We start from the raw sequence: 21,951 nt of genomic DNA, 5'->3' as shown, positions 1-21,951 counted from the left end.
AATGTATTTTTTTTCTCTTTCTTTTTTGGAGGGGTATAAGTGGTGAGAAAGTTTTCTCCTCGGGGATATGGCTTTAAAATACCTAGGGACATCGAATTAACCTCTATAGACAATGAACTGCATGAGTAAATTAAAATTCTAATAGATAATTATGTTTTTTAATATTTATGTAGCTTACATAACATGTTTTAATAAGATAGTTATCGGGTCATTTTTAAGCATTTGGCAAAGATGAAGATATTTGTTCAACCTTTAACTTAAAAAAATCACAAACAAAAATTCATTTTAGGCTTTTATTATATACACAGTGATCTTGTTGTTTTTAAGTTGCTGAAATTTTACATTCACTTAAAATTGAACATCAAACATTTATAAGACAAAATACTGAAGCCAGGATTCAGCATGGAAACTATGACATAAGAACAGAACCGCATTTCAAAGACCTGGAGGTCTGCCAAGGCGCCTGAGAAAATGTTCAAGGCTTCCACACCTACAGCCCCTTCTTGAAGTAGTCTCAGGAAAAAGAAAAACCTCTCTGTAGGACGACATGATGAAGGAAATAGTGCAAAGGAGAAAACAGTGACAAACAGCAATGACTGAAACACAACAAAGTCTAGGGGAGAGGGGGATGGGAGGGACATAGCAAAAGTCTGTGTTTAGCAACCAGAAAATAAGAGGGAATCCAGCAGTCTATTTCCTAAAAAACTGATAAATGCTGTAAAACTCCAGTTAGTCTTGATTAAGTGTTCATTTAGTTTTTTTTTTTTTTTTTTCTTAAATTTTTTGATTGCTCCTTTTTGTCACAGTGAAAGGTTGCTCTTTGGTAAGACTCTAGTCTTATTATTTTCTAAGACTAGAAACTTCCCTCTTCTTTTTTTAGGGGGGTTATTTTGAGACAGGGTCTAACTACGTAGTGCTGCCTGTGCTCAAACTCAATATGTAAGCCAAGCTGGCTTTGCAGTCCCAGAAATATGTTTATCTTGCCCCAAGTACTAGAATTAAAGACATTTTCTACTGTGTCCAGCTTGAAAATAAATTTTTATTCATGGTTGTGCTCAAATGTGAGAAATGTGCACTTTTTTGAAAGCAAGTGCCTGTTGGTTCCCTTAAGCAGATGTCTGAGCTCCCATGAATATTGCTACCATTCAGAATTGTGATTTATGTAGGTTTTATCATCATATAGAAAAATGAATATTGTATTTAATGCTTTGAGTATAGTGCACTATCTATCATTTAACTTGGTTTTGTTTTCTTGAACAGTATTTCCAAACATAGTTGTTAAAAGCACCACTTAGCTCCTGGTAGTGGCTGTGTAGGTCATCAGTTTCATGGGAGATGGTTACTTCTCTGTGGTTAGGATCTTTCTAATGTTTATACCAAATTGCTGTGTCAGAAATGGCTACGTTCTAGAGTATAGCTTAGAAACAGTCATTTGTGACTTTCCCATTAATAAATAAATACTTTTTTAAAAAATACAAATTTCAACCTTTTTGGTTCATCTAATCCACTTATGAGCTCATCTGTGTCTTGGAGAATATCATTACGTACAGCCAAGAGCTGTACAGGAAACTGACATAAGCTTCTTATAAATTGTGGGCTTGTAGTTCCTTGAGCTACTTGGTCCTCAGTTGCTGGTCTTTTTTTGATGGTGTTTAGGAGGTGTAGGCTTCTTAGAGGAATTATGTCGCTGGAAGCCAGCTTTAAAGACTTGCTGTGATTTCCACTAGTTATCTGCTTCATGTTGATATGCAAGATGAGAGCTGTCAACTTGCTGCTCTCACAGCGATGATGGCTTATAGCTCATATCCTTTCGGAACTTTAAATACAAAAGAAGTGTTTCTTCTATAAATTTCACTGGTAACGGTATTTTATCCCAGCAATGAAAATGAAACTAACATAACTAACAAAATTGAAGTACAATGTGAAGCAAACAACTACTTTTTCTCCAATGTTAAAATAAAGAGGCATTTGCTATTAGGATAGCCTGTATGTATATCTTTTTTTCCCTTGCCATCTTTATATAAGACCTTTCTTTCAAATGTTTGTGGATTATTTAAAACCCCATTAACAAAAGAATACAAGCATGAACCTTCCTGTGCAAGAACTAAGTACAGTACCAAAGGGCCTGTGTACTCATCTTGGAAAATCCAACCTAACAATATTTGAAAAGGAATAGTAAAAATCTCCTGTGCTTTCATGAGAACTATGCAATTAAATGACTAAGCAAAGACCCTTAGTCATTCTTTTAGAACAACACGCTGATTTATGGGGCCAGATGAAAAGTCTGAGTCACTCTCATTGTTGGAGTACACAATCTTTCCAGGGTCAGAACATAGTAATTTAGCTGTATAATGATAAATAAATGATGGCTTCTTAACTCTTGTTGACCAAAACCATTTATGTATTTATTTCTCTTTTCATGGTTGGTATTTAAATATCATGTTGCTGTACTTAAGTCAATGTCCTTGTAAGTAAACAATTTTCAGGGGTAGGTTGGTTAAATTATGGTAAGAAGTAAAAATGTTGAGGATGCAATCTCTTATAACAACCATGGAAGTCACAGACTAATGTGCAGTTATATAACATGTGTCTTGATATGTGACTATAGCTTTCTTCCAAGAATTTATCATACAAGTTTTTAATCAGCTCTGATTAAGAATCATGTACTCATACAAGTCTTTTACTTCCTTGGTTAGGGTTACACCAAGGTACTTTATGTCATTTGTGGCTATTGTGAATGGTGTTCTTTCTCTAATTTCTTTCTCAGCCCTTTTGTCTTTTGTATACAGGAGTGCTACTGATTTTTTTTGAGTTGATTTTGTATCCGGCCACTTTGCTGAAGGTGTTTATCAGCTGTAGGAGTTCCCTGGTAGAGTTTTTGGGGTCACTCATATATACTATATCATCTGCAAATAGTGATAATTTGACTTCTTCCTTTTCCATCTGTATCCCCTTGATCTCCTTCAACTGTCTTATTGCTCTAGCAAGGACTTCCAGCACTATGTTGAAGAGATATGGAGAGAGTGGGCAGCCTTGTCTTGTCCCTGATTTCAGTGGGATTGTTTTAAGTTTCTCTCTGTTCAGATTGATGTTGGCTATAGGCTTGCTGTAAATCGCCTTTACTATGTTTAGATATGTGCCTTGTATCCCTGATCTCTCCAGTACTTTAAACATGAATGGATGTTGGATTTTGTCAAATGCTTTTTCAGCATCTAGGGAGATTATCATGTGGTTTTTTTTCTTTCAGTTTGTTAATATGGTGGATCACATTGATGGATTTCCGTATATTGAACCACCCCTGCATACCTGGGATGAAGCCTACTTGGTCATAGTGGATAATATCTTTGATGTGTTCTTGGATTCGGTTTGCAAGTATTTTGTTAAGTATTTTTGCATCAATGTTCATAAGGGAGATTGGCCTGAAATTCTCTTTCTTTGTTGAGTCTTTGTGAGGTTTAGGTACCAAGGTGATTGTGGCTTCATAGAATGAGTTTGGTAATGTTCCTTCTGTTTCTTTTTTGTGGAATAGTTTGAAGAGAATTGGTGTTAGCTCTTCTTTGAAGGTCTGGTAGAATTCTGCGCTGAAGCCATCTCGTCCTGGGCTTTTTTTGGATGGGAGACTTTTGATGACTGCTTCTATTTCTTTGGGGGATATAGGACTATTTAATTGATTTACCTGGTCCTGATTCAGCTTGGTAAGTTGAATCGATCAAGAAAATTGTCCATTTCATTTAGGTTTTCAAATTTTGTTGAGTATAGACTTTTGAAGTAAGTCCTAATGATTGTTTGGATTTCCTCAGTGTCTGTAGTCATGTCCCCCTTTTCCTTTCTGATTTTGTTGATTTGGGTGGTGTCTCTCTGCCTTTTAGTTAGCTTGGCAAAGGGTTTGTCGATCTTGTTGATTTTCTCAAAGAACTTTTATATGTGATTTGACAGCTGTTCATCTAAACTCTTCCTATCTTGTAAGGAAACCACTAATTATGTGAACTAAGATGGAGATACATTTTAAATGATTGTTTTAAATTTTAAATGATTCATTGCTTCTTTAGTTATGAAACAACTCCATAATATTCAAAACTCTATGGGCATTACTCTCTGGGCATTCTATGTTGTAGTCCACCAACATAGAAAATAAATGCAACCATGTATCAGATACAAGTATATAGCTAATAATATGCTACTCTTTTTCTATAGAAATCTGTTTTATTATTTGCATAATATTTCCTTGAAATTCAAAGCTAAAAACTATTAAAAGAGAAAACTCAATCATAAGTTAATATGATTGAATCTTCGTTTATTAACTTTCTTGTTTAAATGTTGAATGTGGATAGTGAAGCTATGAGGAATGTACTCTATCTTGTAAATAAGCTTTGATGGTCAGTAGTTATAGGATCTGCAACAGCAAAACTAACTTGCAATTTATTAGTAGCACCTCAAATTTGCACTGCATTCGATGATAAAGAACATTGTTTCTCAAGGTAGGCTTCTTCAGATTCAAACTGTGGCGTAAGCACCTTATATGTGTGTGCATGCGTATGGTGAATACAATGTAAGTGTTGGTGTGTGTTGGTGTGTGTACGTGAACATGCACAGGTTAATGTTATAAATCTTCTATCGATCTATACCTAATTTCTCTGGGGACAAGGTCTTTAACTGAACCTGGCACTCACCGATTAGAAAAGACTGGTTTGTCAATAGACTCAAGGAAACCCCTACCTCTGCTTCCTCAAGACTAGGGTTACAGACATATGCAACCTCACCTGTCTTTTTACATGGGTGTCGGGGATCTGAAATTGGATAATAATGCATGCAAGTACGGAAAGCAGTTTACCCATTGAATTACCTCCTCAGGCTCTTAACTATTTCTTAGGAATGAGACTGGACAGGTCACCCAACTTCTTTCCAAGTTTACTCATCTATGAAAAGGAGATGATAATAACATATAACTCAAAGGTTATTATGAGATTAAATGAATGTGTTTTGCTCACAAGTATGATTAGTATCTTTAATATCTATTATATTAAGCTTATCCTTAACACTACTTCCCTCAAAGAAAGAAATATAATAGTGTTAATAAGAATAAAGGTGAACTGCCTCTGCAGTTGGCAGTATTGATTCCCCCTTAATACCCTGTCTAATTAGAATGCCATTTCCCCCTTTTAGATATCAACTGTAATCTAGGCAAGACGTGATCTGTCTGAAAGGAAGTTGCCCCATCTTGAAGTCAGTTCAATTTGTACTAGAGGTGATGCAACATGAAGGAAAGGGTAGCCAAAACAACATGAGGAAAAAAAGTAGAGTGAATGACTTTAGATCTGTTTCATGCTTCAATGTAATACAATATTTTATGCAATATTTTTATTACATTTTATTGCATAAAATATTATATTTTGTTGCATAAAATTTTGCATTTTATTGCATAAAATATATTTATTGCAATGAAATATAATATTTTATGCTTGTATAATTGTTGCACAACCACATTAAACAATTCGGTACATTGATGTTTCAGAATCAAGTATACTACTTTCTTTCTGAATGAAAAGAGGCTTACTATAGTACATAAATCAATCCTTCTTATCCTGAGAAGTTGGGGGTGTGCTGTATTTCATGAGTACTTTATTTTAGTTCTTTTATTGAAAATAGATTTTTCTACTCACACAATATGTACTGATTAGAGTTTCCCTTCTCTCTATTCCCAGTGTCTTCTGACCTCTCCTCACATCCACATCTACTCCCTTTCTTTCTCTTATTTAAGAACAAACAGACTTCTAAGAGGTAATAATAAAACATAATAATATAAAACAAAAACTAACACATAGGAATTGAACAAAACAGAAGAAAAAGAGTACAAGAGATGGGACAAGAAACAGAGACCTATTAATCCCACAATAAGGAATCTCACTAAAACACTAAACTCATAATTATACAAAGAGGACCTGATATAGACCTGTGCAGCCCTGTGCATGCTGCCTCATTCTCTGTGAGTTCATATGTGGTTTAATCACATTAATTTAGAAGGCCTTACTTTCTTAAGGCTGTTCATCTTCTCTGGCTCTAACCCACTTTCTGAGCTCAGGTTCCCTGAACACTGAGAGGAGGGATTTCATGAATACATCCTGTGTAAGTCTGAGTATTCCAAGGTATCTCATTTTGTCTAATGTGTGGCTGTGGGTCTCTGATTTGTTCCCATGTGCTCTAGGCGAAAGCTTCCCTGATGATGGATGAGAAAAGTCATGTACGAGTATAGCAGAATGTTACGAGGAGTCGTTTTATTGCCACAATTTTTTAAAGAAAAGTGTGGAAAGCAGCATTACCAGGCCACAGAGGAAGACAATGCAGCCACTCCTGATGAGACCTAATTGACTAGGATCAGAAGGAAGGAAAAGAAGACCTCCCCTATCAGTGGACTTGGGGAGGGGCATGCATGCAGAGGGTGGAAGATGGGAGGGATTGGGACGGGAGGAACCACAGGGGGGATACAACGTGAATAAAGTATAATTAATAAGGAATTTAAAATAAATAAATAAAAATAAAAGTAATTATAAAAAAATCTCAATAAAAGAAGAAAAGGAAAAGTGTATCTGTATCAGGTCTTACGTTAGATCCCTGGGCTAGATCTAATTTCAGATTCTTGGTCACCCAAACAGTGTCAGATATGGGTTCCATCTGTAGAGGGACTTAAGTCCAAACAGATATTGGATGGTTATTCACACGAGTTCTGGGCCACTATTGCACGAGCATATCTTGCATGAAGGACATCACTGTCAATACAAGGTTTCATGGCTGGGAGGGTATTTATGTTTCACTTTCAGTAGCACGCAGAATACCTTCCTGTACCAAAGACACTAGACCATAAAATGAAGGCTCTATGTAGGCACCAGCTTGGCGTTTCATATTCAATAAATTGTGTAGGTTTTGTCTTTAGCAATGGGTCCTGGTTGTCAATTGGTGGAAAGAAACCTATAGTCTTGGCAATAGCCTGGGTTGTTTGTGGGTTCCTACAGAACCCCTTTTCCAACAGCTCAATTACATGTATTCCAATCCTGGGACTGGAAGCTTCATTTGGTGACAAGGGATGACCAATTAGGACTCTGTCTCCTGTTTATTTGACAATTTCATTTAGATTCTCTTTGTGTCTGTATATCTTAGGAAGCTTCTACTGTATTAGGTTTCATACTATACCTTAAATAACCCTTAATTTTAGCTGCATCTCCTCATATTCCTTTACTCCCCCCTCTTTCGTCCTCTCCCCACATGATGCTCCCATTCCATGCCCTCCTATCATCCAAAACAATCTATCCTATTTCTTTTTCCTAAGGATATTTATCTGTTTTCCCCCAGTCACTTCCTCTATGACTACCCTCTGTGGTTTCATAAATTGTAGCTTGGTTATCACTGACTTAAATGCTAATATACACACATAAGCAAATACATATCACATTAGTCTTTCTGAGGCTGGGTTTCCTCACTCAGGATGTTTTTTCCCCCCAAGTTCTATCCATTTACCAATTGGATTTCATTTTCAACAGCTGAGTAATACCCTATCATGTAAATGTGCCACATTTTCTTTATCCATTCATCTGTTGAGGGACATCTAGGTTGTTTCTAGTTTCTAGTTGTTATGAATAGAACAGGAAGGAACATGGATAAGCAAGTGTCTCTGCAATAGGATAAAGGAAATATTTTGGGGTATATTCCCTGGAGTGGTTTACTTCCTTTGTATGTGTGTAATTTTTTTGTTGTTCTAGAGCTTTTAGGTATGCTGCTAAGTTATTAGTATGAGATCTGTGTAATATTTTTTTTCTGTAAGCACTTACTGCTATGAACATGTCTCTTAGAACCACCTTCATTTTGTTCCATAAGTTTGAGTATGGTGATATTCATTTTCAGTCAAAGCAATTGATTTCTTAATTTTTTGACCATTGTTTTGTTCAATAGAGTTAGATTTTTTTATGACTAACTTTAGGTTTTCTGTTGCTATTGATATCCAGCTTTAATCTGTGGTGGTCAGATAGAATGCAAAGGTGTTATTTCAATTTTCTTATATTATAGAGACCATCTTAGGGCCTTAGTTTCAATTTTGGAAAAAGTATCAAGAATAGCCGAGAAGAAGGTATATTCTTTTGTTTTTAGGTAAAATGTTCTATAAATATCTGTTAGGTTCATCTTGATTATAATGACAGTCACCTTTAGCATTTTTATGCTTAGTTTTATGCCTGGAATACCCACCTATTGGCAAGAGTGGGCTACTGAACTCTACCACTACTAGTGTATTAGGGTCAATTCATTCCTTAAGGTGTAATAGCATTTCTTGTATGAGCTTTGTTATCCTTGCAGTTGGAGAATAGATGCTAAAATTGTAATTTTTTTGGTAAATTTTTCTTTTGATGAATATGTAGTTTCTTTATTTTTATCTAATGAGTTTTGGCTTGAAGTTTATTTTGTTAGATATTAAAATGGCTACATCAACTTGCTTTGGGTCCATTTGCATGGAATATCCTTTTCCATAATTTTACTGTGAAATGATGTCTATTCTTGCTGTTAAGGTGTATTTCTTGGATGCAGCAGAAGGATGGATCTTGTTTTCAGATCCATTTTATTAGTCTGTGTCTTTTTATTGGAGAATTGAGACCAATCCTGTTGAGAGATAGTGATGTGGGGTGTTTATTTATTCCTGGTATTTTGTTGTGGTGGTAGTGGTGATTATGGTAGTGGTGGTGGTGGTGGTTGTGTGAGTGTGTGTGTGTGTGTGTGTGTGTGTGTATGTGCTTCCACTTTTTTTGTCTTACTGATCTGGTATTGTTTATCCCTTGAGTTTTCTTGGGTGTGGTTAGCCATTTTAGTACCTTATGTAGTGATGCATTTGTAGATCAATATCCCTTAATTTTGGTTTTTGTCTTATTTTCTTCATTTATTGTGATTGAAATTTTTGTTGGATATAATAGTCTGGTCAAGCATCTGTGTCTACTAGAGTGTATAGAACATTTGTGCAGGCTCCTCTGGTTTTTAGAGTCTCCACTGAGAAGTCTAATGTTACTCTAGTAGGTATGACCTTACATACTACTTTTTCGCTTAATATTATTTCCTTGTTCTATATGTTTACTGTTTTGATTATCATGTTCCAAGGGAACTTCCTTTTCTGATCCCATCTATTTGGTGTTATGTGTGCTTCTTGCACCTTGATAGATATCTCCTTCTTTAGTTTGGGGAAATTTTCTTCCATTTTGTTGAAAATGTTTCCGGTGCCTTTGATCTGAGTTTCTTGTCCTTCCTCTGTTCCTATCATTCTTAGTTCATCTTTTATAGTGTCCTAGATTTCCTGGATGTTTTACGCCAAGATTTAACAATATTTTAGATTTAACAATTTTTTTGACCAAAGTATCCTTTACTCCTATCTTGTCTGAGATTCTCTTTTCTATCTCAGTCTATTGGTTACTGGCCAGGTCCTGCAGAGGAGATAAAGAGTCAGTGAGGGGGGATTGAGCCAGGCACGAGGATCAGGAGAAATTTTGTAGCCTAACTGACTGGCAATCTGGGTGATTCTTTATTTATACAGAATTTCATAGGCAGAGATAGATGCATGTTGTTCCCAAACATAGATCATACAGTTTTTGTCCCCAGACATGTGTTTTAACTTCTGCTTGGTCATAAGTTTAGTTATCATTGATAAATTATGACAAAACAGAATTATCTTTTTCAATCATTTTCCCTCATCAATCCCACAACCCAACTTTTACCAATATTGCAGTTTCAAGGGTATATTTTGCCAAAGTGTGACAGCCTGTTCTCAGGCTGATAGCTTTTGTGATTCCAAAGGAAGTAGACAGAAATAAAATCTCCAAGCCAGCCTGGGGAGACTGTCATGTCCCAAGCAGTGTATTATCAACGTTTAATAGTCAGAGGGCAAATTGTAACTAGGCTCAAGAAAAATCTTCAGGCCAAAGTTGCTGCAGTTATTATTTAATTTCTGCCATAATACAATGTCTATATTTTATATATTGATAGAATTTATTTATATGTCCAATCTTGGTATTTTTTATTCCTTTGCCATATGAGACCACAGAGGCCCAGTATGAGTTATTTTTTTCTAAGACAGGGAAGTCTTAATAATTTATTCTTTTATTATTTATCCACACCATTATTTACCTATCAGTAGCAAGAAGAGGCTTTTAATTTGATCTGCTGTCAACTTTTCCAGCCTACAGAATATTGTTTACCTTTTTAAGTTTATTTTGTTTTGATTATTCTGCTCCTGAGTAAGTTCATGGGCAGATGTGCCAAGAGTATCTTTGAATCAGAACCCATAAGAATGTCTTTGCCATATTTACTTGAGTCACAACCTCCAGGGCATAAGAAAGGCCTTCAAGTAAGGCAAGATAAAGATAAAGGAGGAGGAGTAGTATGGACAGAACATTCCTGGTGAAGCTTAGAATCAGTACTCCTGGGAGAAGGCATTAATGATTCACAAGAAAATTTCCGTAAATTAAATATCTCCAAGTTGTGCAAATAATAAAAGCCCCTCAAGCATGAGGCACTTAGAGATCAAGTGAAAAAAAGTGGAAGACTGCACCACAGCGATCTTATCGCTCAGCCCACCATTGCTGGATCTTTGTCAAGAAGCTGTGCTAGCTTTATGGCTTTTACTGGCCTTATTATATATGGCTGTGTCAGTTGGTAAAGCTTGCCTCTGAGGCTCTTTTTTCATTTTCTAAATTTTTCATTTCCAGATTTTCCTCAGTTTTTATTTTCTTTACTGAATCTATTTCTTTTTCCCTTTATTTTATTCTTTCTTTCTCTTTCTTTCTTTCTTTCTTTCTTTCTTTCTTTCTGTAATAAAAGTTGTATTCAATCTACTTTCCTTTTTTAACATTCTAAACAATTACATAAAACAATAAACCAAATTAATCTCTTTATGACCCAGGCTTGTGATAGGAACCATCAATTACAAAATAGTAATAGACCTCTGCCTATTTGTTTTTCTCAACTTTTTTAATCTCTAGGTATCATTTGTCCTTTCTTGGTTATTTCATAATCCATTCTAACTTTTGTGAAATAGACACCAAAATTCCCAACTTCAGTATTCTAAAATTTAAGTGATGACTCAATCATAAAGATGTCAAACTCTCAACAACCTTAAAACTCCAGTGGTTTCTGCTTTCTGATAGACATTCTTCTTGGGTCCCGTGATAGGAAAACAGTGCATCTGCAAACCAAGCACATCAATCTAAATACCAAGAGATGGCCTGGATGGTGAAGAGTATGGACTTGTGACCACCACTAGCAACACCCATTCTCAGGACTTCTAAAACTTCTGATCTCATGTCTTCTGTAGATGGCTCCCAGGTACCTCTGTATTGACTAGGGTCTGTTAGTTCCCCTCATTACATCAGTATGATGGATACAACAGAGGCCAAAGACAGAGTGATTGGACCCAGTGGAGTGAACACTGATGAAGCAACCGCAAAGTTGGCGACATTGCTCTTGGTAAAAAGAGGTAGGGACTGGAACAAGGATGGCACCAGAAGGTGAAGAGCAGCCCTGGCCCTCAGTAGCAGTAGTGATCAGGCCTGGAAGTACTGTCAGTAGACACACTCAGGTACTGGGCTAGCTTCTCAATCAGCTTGGTCAGCTTCACATGCAACATGGCTGGCTGGGCTTTAGACACTTCCTCATCCTGGTTCTTAGTCAAGATGTTAATCCCACTGAGGTATTTATCTGGGTTGGTCCTCAGCTCAATCTGATCAGTCACCTGGATTGTGAAGCAGTTGCTCATTACCATGCTGGAGTGGACCATGGCACAACCCAGGCTGACAAGCAGGCCTTGAGCTACAAGGATAAGCTGGTGCCCATTCTTCAGCCAGTAGTGTTCCACCTGTACCTTGATGTTCATCTTCTCCATAGCATTTTCCTTGAGCCAGTTCGTATCAATCTCCACATCAAACTGTCCAGTATTACACACAATGACATTGTCCTACATCTGTTCAAAGTGCCAGCCTGGATGATATCAACACAGATCTGGGGATGACAAAGATGTTGTGACCCTTACAGGCCTCATCTATCATTGTCATCTCATAGCCTGCATGGTAGCCTGCAGTGTACTGATGGGGTCAACCTAGGTGATGATGATGACTCAGATCCAACAATCCCTCAGGGTCTGGGCCCATCGCCTGCTACCACCACCACTTTACCTACAATCATCACAACAGTGGCTCATTTAATGCCATCTATATGGGATTCCTGGCAGTCATTTAAAAAAAAATTGCTCTTCATGACAGAATCATTGACATTGATAGCAGGTTTCTCTGGTATCTGATTATTTGTCATATTGTAGTGGTTGTGGATCCCAGTTGTGGTCTCTTCAGAGATGCCTGAGATGCTTACCAGAAGCTGTGCATTTTCGGTTGGATGATGTTTCTTACGTCAGCACTGTCACACATATTTGCAGGTGCCATCCTTGAAGTGCAACATCTGCTAAATGTACCACAGGTACTCCTCATCCATCTTGCCCTTCTAGGCAAACACTGAAATGCTGGCCTTCACAATGGCAGTCACTGCATGGCCGTGAGTAGAGACCACCACACCTCACTGCATGGTCCTGAATAGAGACCACTACACCTCAGCACCCAGGACCACAAGAGTCTCAATGAGGACAGCAGTCTCCACAGTCATGTACAGAAGCCAGCACTGTGAGAACCATTCTGGGGTACATTGTGTGAAGGTGTGTCTCTGATATTCATTGTTGATTGCTAAACCAGCAGAAAGCTATGTGTTAGCCTACTAGCAGAATGTTGGCATTGTTATTTCTCTGGCCTATTGCTGGTCTTATTTTGTGAACACTCATCCTTCCTCACTTGCCTATTATATGTAATATAGAGCTGAAAGCTAACAGCTGGGCAGAAAGTAGAGGGCAAAACTTCTGGGAGAGAGAGTGTCTCTGGGAGAAGAAAGCAAAGGTGAGAGATTTACCAGGAAGACACAGAAGTGAATGGATAGATATGAACAGGAGCAGAGGGATAAGCTAGCCAGCCATGCGTCTGGATATAATGCAAGATTAGTTGGGTTAAGCTAGAAAGCTGACTGAGAATCTGCCCAGCTAAAAATGCCTAAACTTCGAAATATTTAAAAGGCTCTGTCCTTATTTGTACCACTGGTGGGTCTGAAAGTCCTGTTATTGGGGCCAATATGGGGCATGAAATCCAGATGAAGGCCGTATGTTCCAGACATGAGACCCAGACAAGAGAATCCACTCACAAAATCACCCCAGATATATGAGCATGGAGTGGAGTTATGGGGCTGAAGAGAGAGAAGTTGAAATCCCAGATCTCAGAGTCTGTGTGCTCACAGAAGGCAGTCCTCAGAGGACAGACTTTAGGGAGGTTCAAGTGCTGAATTATATAGTAAGTTTGGAAGCAGAAAATGAGAAATAAATAGAAATGTTTTATTAAGTGCATGGACACTGAAGATAGGAAAGAAACTGAGTATAGCTAGTCATAGAAAAAATATTAAGTTTGAAATAAAGTCTCCAAAAGAAGGAGATACTTAGCAAAATTTAAAAACAAAAGTATTTCCATGTTAAAAAGGAAAACATTGTAGTAGAGGGCACCTCGACCCCCATAGTTTAGATTTAGTTATCATTATGGAGCTAATTACAACACATTAAGCAATGATTGCAGTTTTCTGAGCCCTCTCTAAGAATGATCAGCATCCAACACAATTCTTTACAGACCTGGAAAGAAAAATTCTCAACTTCATCTGGAATAACAAGAAACCCAGAATTGCTAAAACAATCCTCTACAATAAAAGGTCTTCTGGAGGTATCTCCATCCCTGATCTCAAGCTGTACTATAGAGTAACAGTTATAAAAACTGCATGGTACTGGCATAGAAGCAGACTGGTGGATCAATGGAATCGAACAGAAGACCCAGAAATAAACCCACACACTTATGGACACCTGATTTTTGACAAAGATGCCAAAACCATACAATGGAAAAAAGATAGCATCTTCAACAAACAGTGCTGGTCCAACTGGATGTCTACATGTAGAAAAATGAAAATAGATCCATACTTATCACCCTGCACAAAACTGAAGTCCAAGTGGATCAAAGACCTCAACATAAAACCAGACACATTAAGTCGACTAGAAAAAAAAGTGGGGAATACCCTAGAACTCATTGGTACAGGAGAAAACTTCCTGAACGGAACACCAAAAGCATAGGCTCTAAGAGCAACAATCAATAAATGGGACCTCATGAAACTGAAAAACTTCTGTAAAGCAAAGGACACCGTCATCAAAACAAAGCAACTGCCTACAGATTGGGAAAGAATCTTCACCAACCCTTTATCTGACAGAGGACTCATATCCAGTATATATAAAGAACTAATGAAGCTGAAAAGCAGCAAACCAAGTAATCCACTTAAAAAAATGGGGAACAGAGCTAAACAGAGAACTCTCAGTAGAGGAATATTGAATGACAGAGAAGCACTTAAAGAAATGCTCAACCTCATTAGCCATTAGGGAAATGCAATTCAAAACAATCCTGAGATTTTACCTTACACCCATCAGAATGGCCAAGATCAAAAACTCAAGTGACAACACATGCTGGAGAAGTTGTGGAGAAAGGGGAACCCTCCTCCACTGCTGGTGGGAATGTAAACTTGTACAACCACTCTGGAAATCAATCTGGCGCTTTCTCAGACAACTAGGAATAGTGCTTCCTCAAGATCCAGCCATACCACTCCTAGGCATATATCCAAAAGAAGCTCAAGTACATAAAAAGGACATTTGCTCAACCATGTTTGTAGCAGCTTTATTTGTAATAGCCAGAAGCTGGAAACAGCCCAGATGCCCCTCAACTGAAAAATGGATGCAGAAACTGTGGTACATCTATACAATGGAGTATTACTCAGCAATGAAAAATAAGGAAATCATGAAATTTGCAGGTAAATGGTGGGACCTGGAAAGGATCATCCTGAGTGAGTTGTCCCAGAAGCAAAAAGACACACAGTATATACTCACTCATATAAACATACAACATAGGATAAACCCGCTAAAATCTGTACATCTAAACAAACTAAGCAAAAGAGAGGAGCCTAACTAAAATGCTCAATCCCCATCCTGAAAGGCAAAGAGGATGGACATCAGAAGAAGAAGAAAACAGGAAACAACTTAGGAACCTGCTACAGAGGGCCTCTGAAAGATAGAAGAAGAAAACAGGAAACAACCTAGGAACCTGCCACAGAGGGCCTCTGAAAGGCTCTGCCCTGCAGACTATCAAAGCAGATGCTGAGCCTGATGGCCAACTGTCAGGCAGAGTGAATGGAATTTTATGTAAGAAGTGGGAAATAGCAAGAGCTGGAGAGGACAGGAGCTCCACAAGGAGAGCAACAGAACAAGAAAATTTGAACACAGGGAACTTCCCAGAGACTCATACTCCAACCAAGGACTATTCATGGAGATAACCTAGAACCCCTGCACAGATGTAGCCCATGGCAGTTCAGTGTCCAAGTGGGTTACATAGTAATGGGAAGAGGGACTGCCTCTGATATAATCTGATTGGCCTGCTCTTTGATCACCTCCCCCTGAGGGGGGAGCAGCCTTACCAGGCCACAGAAGATGACAATGCAGCCACTTCTGATGAGAACTGATAGACTAAGATCAGAAAGAAGGAGAGGAGGACCTCCTCTATCAGTGGACTTGGGGAGTGGCATGCATGCAGAAAGGGGAGGGAGGGTGGGATCGGGAGGGGAGGCTGAAGAGGTGGGGACAAAATGAATAAAGTGTAATTAATAAAAGTTAAAGAAAAAAAAGTTCAGCACTCAGAAAAAAAAAACATAAAAAAAGAATGATCAGCATAAAGAAGAAAAGAGGGAATCTACTTGTCCTTTTCCCTGGCATTCACAAGAAGATGATTTGAATAAAAAAGGACTGAGAGATGGAATGCTAAGTTACAAGTGGTGGTATAGAAATTGGAGGATCTTGTAACTAAGAATTTTTAAAAAAATCTTCCTTCCAGGCCAGAGGAATTCAATCTAAAGCCTTTGGCTCCACGTTATGACAAGAATGCAGGATGGCAGTCCAAGCCTATTAGAAAACCCACAATAACTTTCCCAATTCCTATAAGATAGTTACCCCAAGAAGACAGAGACCCACAGGTTACAATGAGTTTGAATGACAATCTATAGATAGGCTAGAAGAAGCAGTAGTAGCATGTGGAATGCACTTACCCTATGTGAAACAGGTACTAAATACTTGGACAAGTCCAAGTATTGGACACAGAATCATATACTCCAAAAGATTGGGGATATGTAACAGCAACTATCTTAGAAACTGGTTCTCAACTGCAGTGTCTGACATGGTGGAGTGTGGAGGCTTCCCATATGGAGCAACATAATAGTACGGGAGGTAGTAATATTGTCAAGGATCAGTTGCTATGTAAAGGCCAATATGCTAAATTATGCATGCAGATTCTGTTTGATGCTGCTGCTTTAAAGCAATACCATACAGTAGCTTTAAATGTTGGGAGAAGATTGAACAACAGAAAATAATCTCAATAATTTGCCAAGATAACCCAGGGTTCAGATGAATGTTTTACAGATAAAGAGTAACTTCATCTGTACATAGAGCAATATCATATCCAGATGCAAAAGTCTTTAACTTTTGAGAATGTTAATGCTGAATGCAAAAGCACTATTACAACTTTAAAAGTGAGATCAGCACCTATTTATGAATGGATTAAAACTACTGCAGATATTGACTCTAATGCTTACTGATATTGCTATGACTGAACAGGCAATTGCTAAATGTATGAGTGATCAAAATGTCTAGTTCTTCACCTATGGAAGACCAGGTCATTTTATAAAAGACTGTGAACAAACAGTTGTTAAAAATAATATTACTCTAATGATAATCCAGGGAGAAATCTTTCTGGGATTTAAACAATTGTGGAAAGGGCAGATTGTTGGTATAATGTTCTTGTGGAATGTATACAGTTTTCCCTTGTTCATTCAAATGCTGATTTCTCTACCCCACTACTTGGTTTCAATCTAGACATTGCATTATGATGTTTATTCTAAGCATCACCCATCTCAAGTTTGTGGAAATATGCCACCATTTGTTCTCTGTGTTGTCAATCCAATGCTGAGCAATAAAGAGAATATGGTGGGACATCCTAGTCAAGGGGGGAGGAGAAGGAAGTGAATGGGAGGAGTCTGAGAGGAGACATCAGCAGGACAGGAATTGGAACCACCAGGAGAGATAAAAAGGAACTATGATATGACTAAAAGCAAGTATCATGTAGAAAATCTGAAGGGAGGAAACTCTGTGGGCTTGGAGGTTTAGGATGGAGTAATTATTGCCCAGCATTATACTCTAGGTTAATTAAGTAAATCTTAGTCTCTGTGTAGTGATTTATGTGTACAACAGGTTTAAGAATAACCACTGTTTACCTAAAAGATAAATCTATAATAAAAATTAATCACCACCAAGAGCAGACACAGGGCGTATGAAAATAGATTATCCGGAGACAAACAAGACATTTCCTTACTATCAGGAAATTGCCTAGGATGGCTTTGTTCACTGTACCCCCCCAACACACACAAAAATAAAACAGTAGCCACTTGTTCTTTGTCAGACAAGAAGACACTGTTATAGAGAACAACTAAAAAAAAAAAAAGAATATTGATCATCTTACCCAGGGTCCTCCTTTTTGCTTAGCTTCCTTATGTATAAAGATTTTAGTATATTTATCCTATATTGTATGTCCAATATCTACTTATAAGTGAGTATATACCATGTGTGTCTTTCTGTTTCTAGTATACCTCACTTAGGATGATCTTTTCTAATTCCCACCATTTGCCTGAAAATTACATGATTTCCTTGTTTATTTTTGCTGAGTAGTATTTTATTGTGTAAATGTACCACAATTTCTGTATCCTTTCCTCTGTTGAGGGACATCTGGGTTGTTTCCAGATTCTGACTATTATGACTAAAGCTGCTATGAATATGGTTGAGCAAATGCCCTTGTTGTATACTTGAGCATATTTTGGATATATACCTAGGAGAGGTATACCTGGATCTTGAGGTAGCACTATTCCTAATTTTCTGAGAAAGCGCCAGATTGATTTCCAAGTTCCAGTGTACAAGTTTACATTCCAACCAGCAATAGAGGAGAGTCCCAATTTCTCCACATCCTCTCTAGCATGTGTTGTCACTTGAGTTTTTTTATCTTACCACTCTGATAGGTGAAAGGTGAAATCTTAAGGACACGCTCAATCCAAATCCAGAATGGCAAGCAGGATAGACATCGGAAGGGGAAGAAAACAGGGAACAGGACAGGAGCCACCACAGAGAGACTCTGAAAGACTCTACCCAGCAGGGTATTAAAGCAGATGCTGAGACTCATAGCCAAACTTTGGGCAGAGTGCAGGGTATCTTACGAAAGAAAAGGAAGATGAAAGACCTGGAGGGGACAGGAGCTCCACAAGAAGACCAACAGAACCAAAAAATGTTGGCACAGGGGTCTTTTCTGAGACTGATGCTCCAACCAAGGACCATTCATGGAGATAACCTAGAACCCTTGCATAGATATAAACTATGGCAGTTCAGTGTCCACGTGGGCTCCCTAGTAAGGAGAACAAGGGCTGTCTCTGACATGAACTCAGTGTCTGCAACTTTGATCACCTACCCCATGGGGGGAAGCAGCCTTACCAGACCACAGAGGAAGACAATGTAGACAGTACTGATGAGACCTAATAGGCTAGGGTCAGATGGAAAGAGAGAAGGACCTCCCTTATCAGCAGACTGGGGGAGGGGCATAGGAGGAAAAAAGAGAAGGAGGGGATTAGGAGGGGAAGAGGAAGGGAGCTATAGCTGGGATACAAAGTGAATAAATTTAGATAAATAAATAAACAAACAAATGTTATGTTTAAAAAATGCCTGTTATGACAGTGCTGCTCTAAGCTTAACTACAATGGATAAAATGAGATTTTTTTAAACTTTTATTAGTTACACTTTATTCACTTTGTATCCCCGCATAAGCCCCTCCCTCCTCCTCTCTCAATCCCACCTTCCCTTCCCCTTCTTCACATATGCCCCTCCCCAAGTCCACTGATAAAGGAGGTCCCCCTCTCCTTCCTTCTGATCCTAGTCTATCAGGTCTCATCAGGAGTGGCTGCATTGTCATCTTCTGTGGCCTGGTAAGGCTGCTCCCCCCTCAGGGGGAGGTGATCAAAGAGCAGGCCAATCAGATTATGTCAGAGGTAGTCCCTCTTCCCATTACTATGGAACCCACTTGGACACTGAACTGCCATGGGCTACATCTGTGCAGGGGTACTAGATTATCTCCATGCAAGGTACTTGGTTGGAGTAGGAGTTTCTGGGAAGACCCCTGTGTTCAAATTTTCTGTTTCTGTTGCTCTCCTTGTGGGATTCCTGTCCTCTCCAGACCTTACTATTTCCCACTTCTTTCATAAGATTCCATGCACTCTGCCCAACAGATGGCCATAAGTCTCAGCGTCTGCTTTGATAGTCTTCAGGGCAGAGCCATTCAGAGGCCGTTTATGGTAGGTTCCTAACTTGTTTCCTGTTTTCTTCTTCTTGTGATGTCCATCCTCTTTGCTTTTCAGGATGGGGAAAAAAAGAGATTTTAAAGGTACCAAGAAACAAATATATTTGCAAACTGCTATAAATGATCACAAACGAAAGTTGAAATTATAATTGGATGTAATTGAAATAGAAGACCTAGTGGATACCAGGGCAGATGTCATAATAAGACAAGATTTTTGGAATCTAACTTGGGCACTTCAAAGTGTATCTACACAGTTTGTATGGAATGGAACATTTTCTCAGGTGAAACGAAATGTAAAGTGGATTAAATGTATAGGACAAGAAGATTATATATAAAGATTAAGACCATATATGGAAAATATAATAATGAATTTATGGGGAAGAGATCTATTAAAACAGTGGCAAACACAGATTAACATTTTTTCAACTTTGGGAACATGCTGTAAAATGCTAAATGTTCTAGATAAGGTATTGAAAATATTATTAAAAACAGTTACAGACCATTCAGGCTGTCTATAAATAGGACACAGCAGAAGCTGGCTCTCCAAGTTTATAAGGAGGACAACTGTGGATAAAGTAACAACTACCCTACTATTAAAAGGGTTAACTAACAATCCTGTTTGGGTGGAGCAATGGCCCATAAATAAGGAAAAGTTACATGCCTTAGAACAGCTAGTCCAAGAACAACTGGAGGCTCAACATATAAGCCTCATAGCCTTTGCAATTCTCCTGTATTTGATATTAAAAAGAATCATGGAAAACAGAGTATGCTGACAGACCTGAGAGCAAACCATAAAGTCATTCAGCCTATGAGTTCCTTAAAACCTGGAATACCTTTAACATCTTTGTTACCTAAGGCATGACCTATTACAGGTCTCAATACCTTTTCTCAATACCTTTGAGAAACAAGATAAAATTTTCTTTCACTGTGCCCACATTTAACAATGAAAAACTAACCAAGAGGTACCAATGGAAAGTCTTGCCCCAAGGACCATTAGTCCTACCTTGTGTCATTATCTCATACCACAGCCATTACAAATAATTCACAAACAGTTTTCTCAACCTATAATTTATTAGCATATGGATATTTTGTTGAATCTTGGCTGAATTACATGAAGACACTTTTGAAAAAATATTTGATGAAGTAAAAAATTTTGTCTTATTGAGGATTACAAATTGCTCCTGAAAAAAAAAAAAAAACAAAAACAAAGAAGAGACTATTATCTAGGAAATAAGATAGTTTTACAAATAATTCGTCTATGAAAAGTAAAGATCAGAAGCAACAGATTACAAACTTTTAATGATTTTTCTTTTTTTAAAGACCAAGACAAGATAACCAATAGCCACAGTATAAAAAAAAAATGAATTATATCAGAGCCAAAAGTTGGCTTTCAGTGTAAAGAATAAAGCATAAAGTGGTAAAAAGTTATATAAGAAATTCAATCAACTTTAGACAAATTGTGTCCATATATGCTCCCTAGTGTCACTCATACCACAACTGCTGAGAACATTGTCCTGAGTATTTCAAAAAGGAGGAAATTATACAGCAAAAACTAAAAGGAAATCCTGGAGAAATGCTTAAGATAACTTATGCCAAATATGTCCAAATGGAACCAAATACATGGTGTTGCTTCAAAAAGTTTAAGAACATGTTATAAGAACTAGACAAAACTTAATATAAGACAAGTATAACCTACACTCAAAAGTTAATGAGATAATTCAAAATGTTTGGAGGCAAAAGCATGGTCACAGTTAGGATGGTTTTCATAAAAGCTTAGCGATACAAGAAAAAGAAGCAAAGTCTGAATGTCCTGAGAAGAAATACACGATTTCATGAGACTAAAATATTGACTTATCTTTCAGTTTATTCCAAAGAGCATCAAAGACTTTCAAGGAAAACTACAAAACATTAAAGAGAGCAAATGATCCTATGAGCTATTTAGAAACCAAGAATGTGGGTTTTTTTGTTTGGTTTGTTTTGTTTTTCATGAATTTTAAGATCTCCTGGAAAGTTTCCACCTCCACTGAATCATTCGCAGACTTTTTCCACAAGCTCATTCCTGCTATCTCTGGTGGAAAGACGTTCCTAAAGTAAGGAGATACAAGTTACCTGCCCATTCATTCAGGGCTAAGCTAAAGAGTTGCATTCTCTGTTCTCTGACCAAAAAAATTATTGGAAGATATTGTTAAGACAAAATAGGTAAATATTAAACATTTTAAAAAAGATGAGTTTAGGCAACCATTTTACTGTGAGTCCACAGTAGTAGCTAAAATGGAAAGCAGCCTGCATCTGGCTGATTGGATTTCTTCTGTGATCACCTAGGAAATGCCTGTCTTTCCACAAACTGAGCACCAGGAGATAAAAGATACTGAGATTCAAAAAA

General features: G+C 37.8%; 1 pseudogene; it reads right to left on the bottom strand.

The window, feature by feature from the left end:
* Positions 1–11,548: 11,548 nt before the first annotated feature.
* On the bottom strand, positions 11,549–12,740 carry LOC129683963 (adenosylhomocysteinase-like; annotated as a pseudogene).
* Between the last annotated feature and the right edge of the window lie 9,211 nt (positions 12,741–21,951).

Source organism: Psammomys obesus, unplaced genomic scaffold, assembly GCF_907164565.1.
Source record: "Psammomys obesus unplaced genomic scaffold, mPsaObe1.curated_primary_1811, whole genome shotgun sequence".
Lineage (NCBI taxonomy): Eukaryota > Metazoa > Chordata > Mammalia > Rodentia > Muridae > Psammomys > Psammomys obesus.
Note: the sequence above shows the minus strand (reverse complement) of the source record. Positions and strands in the feature narration are given on the sequence as shown.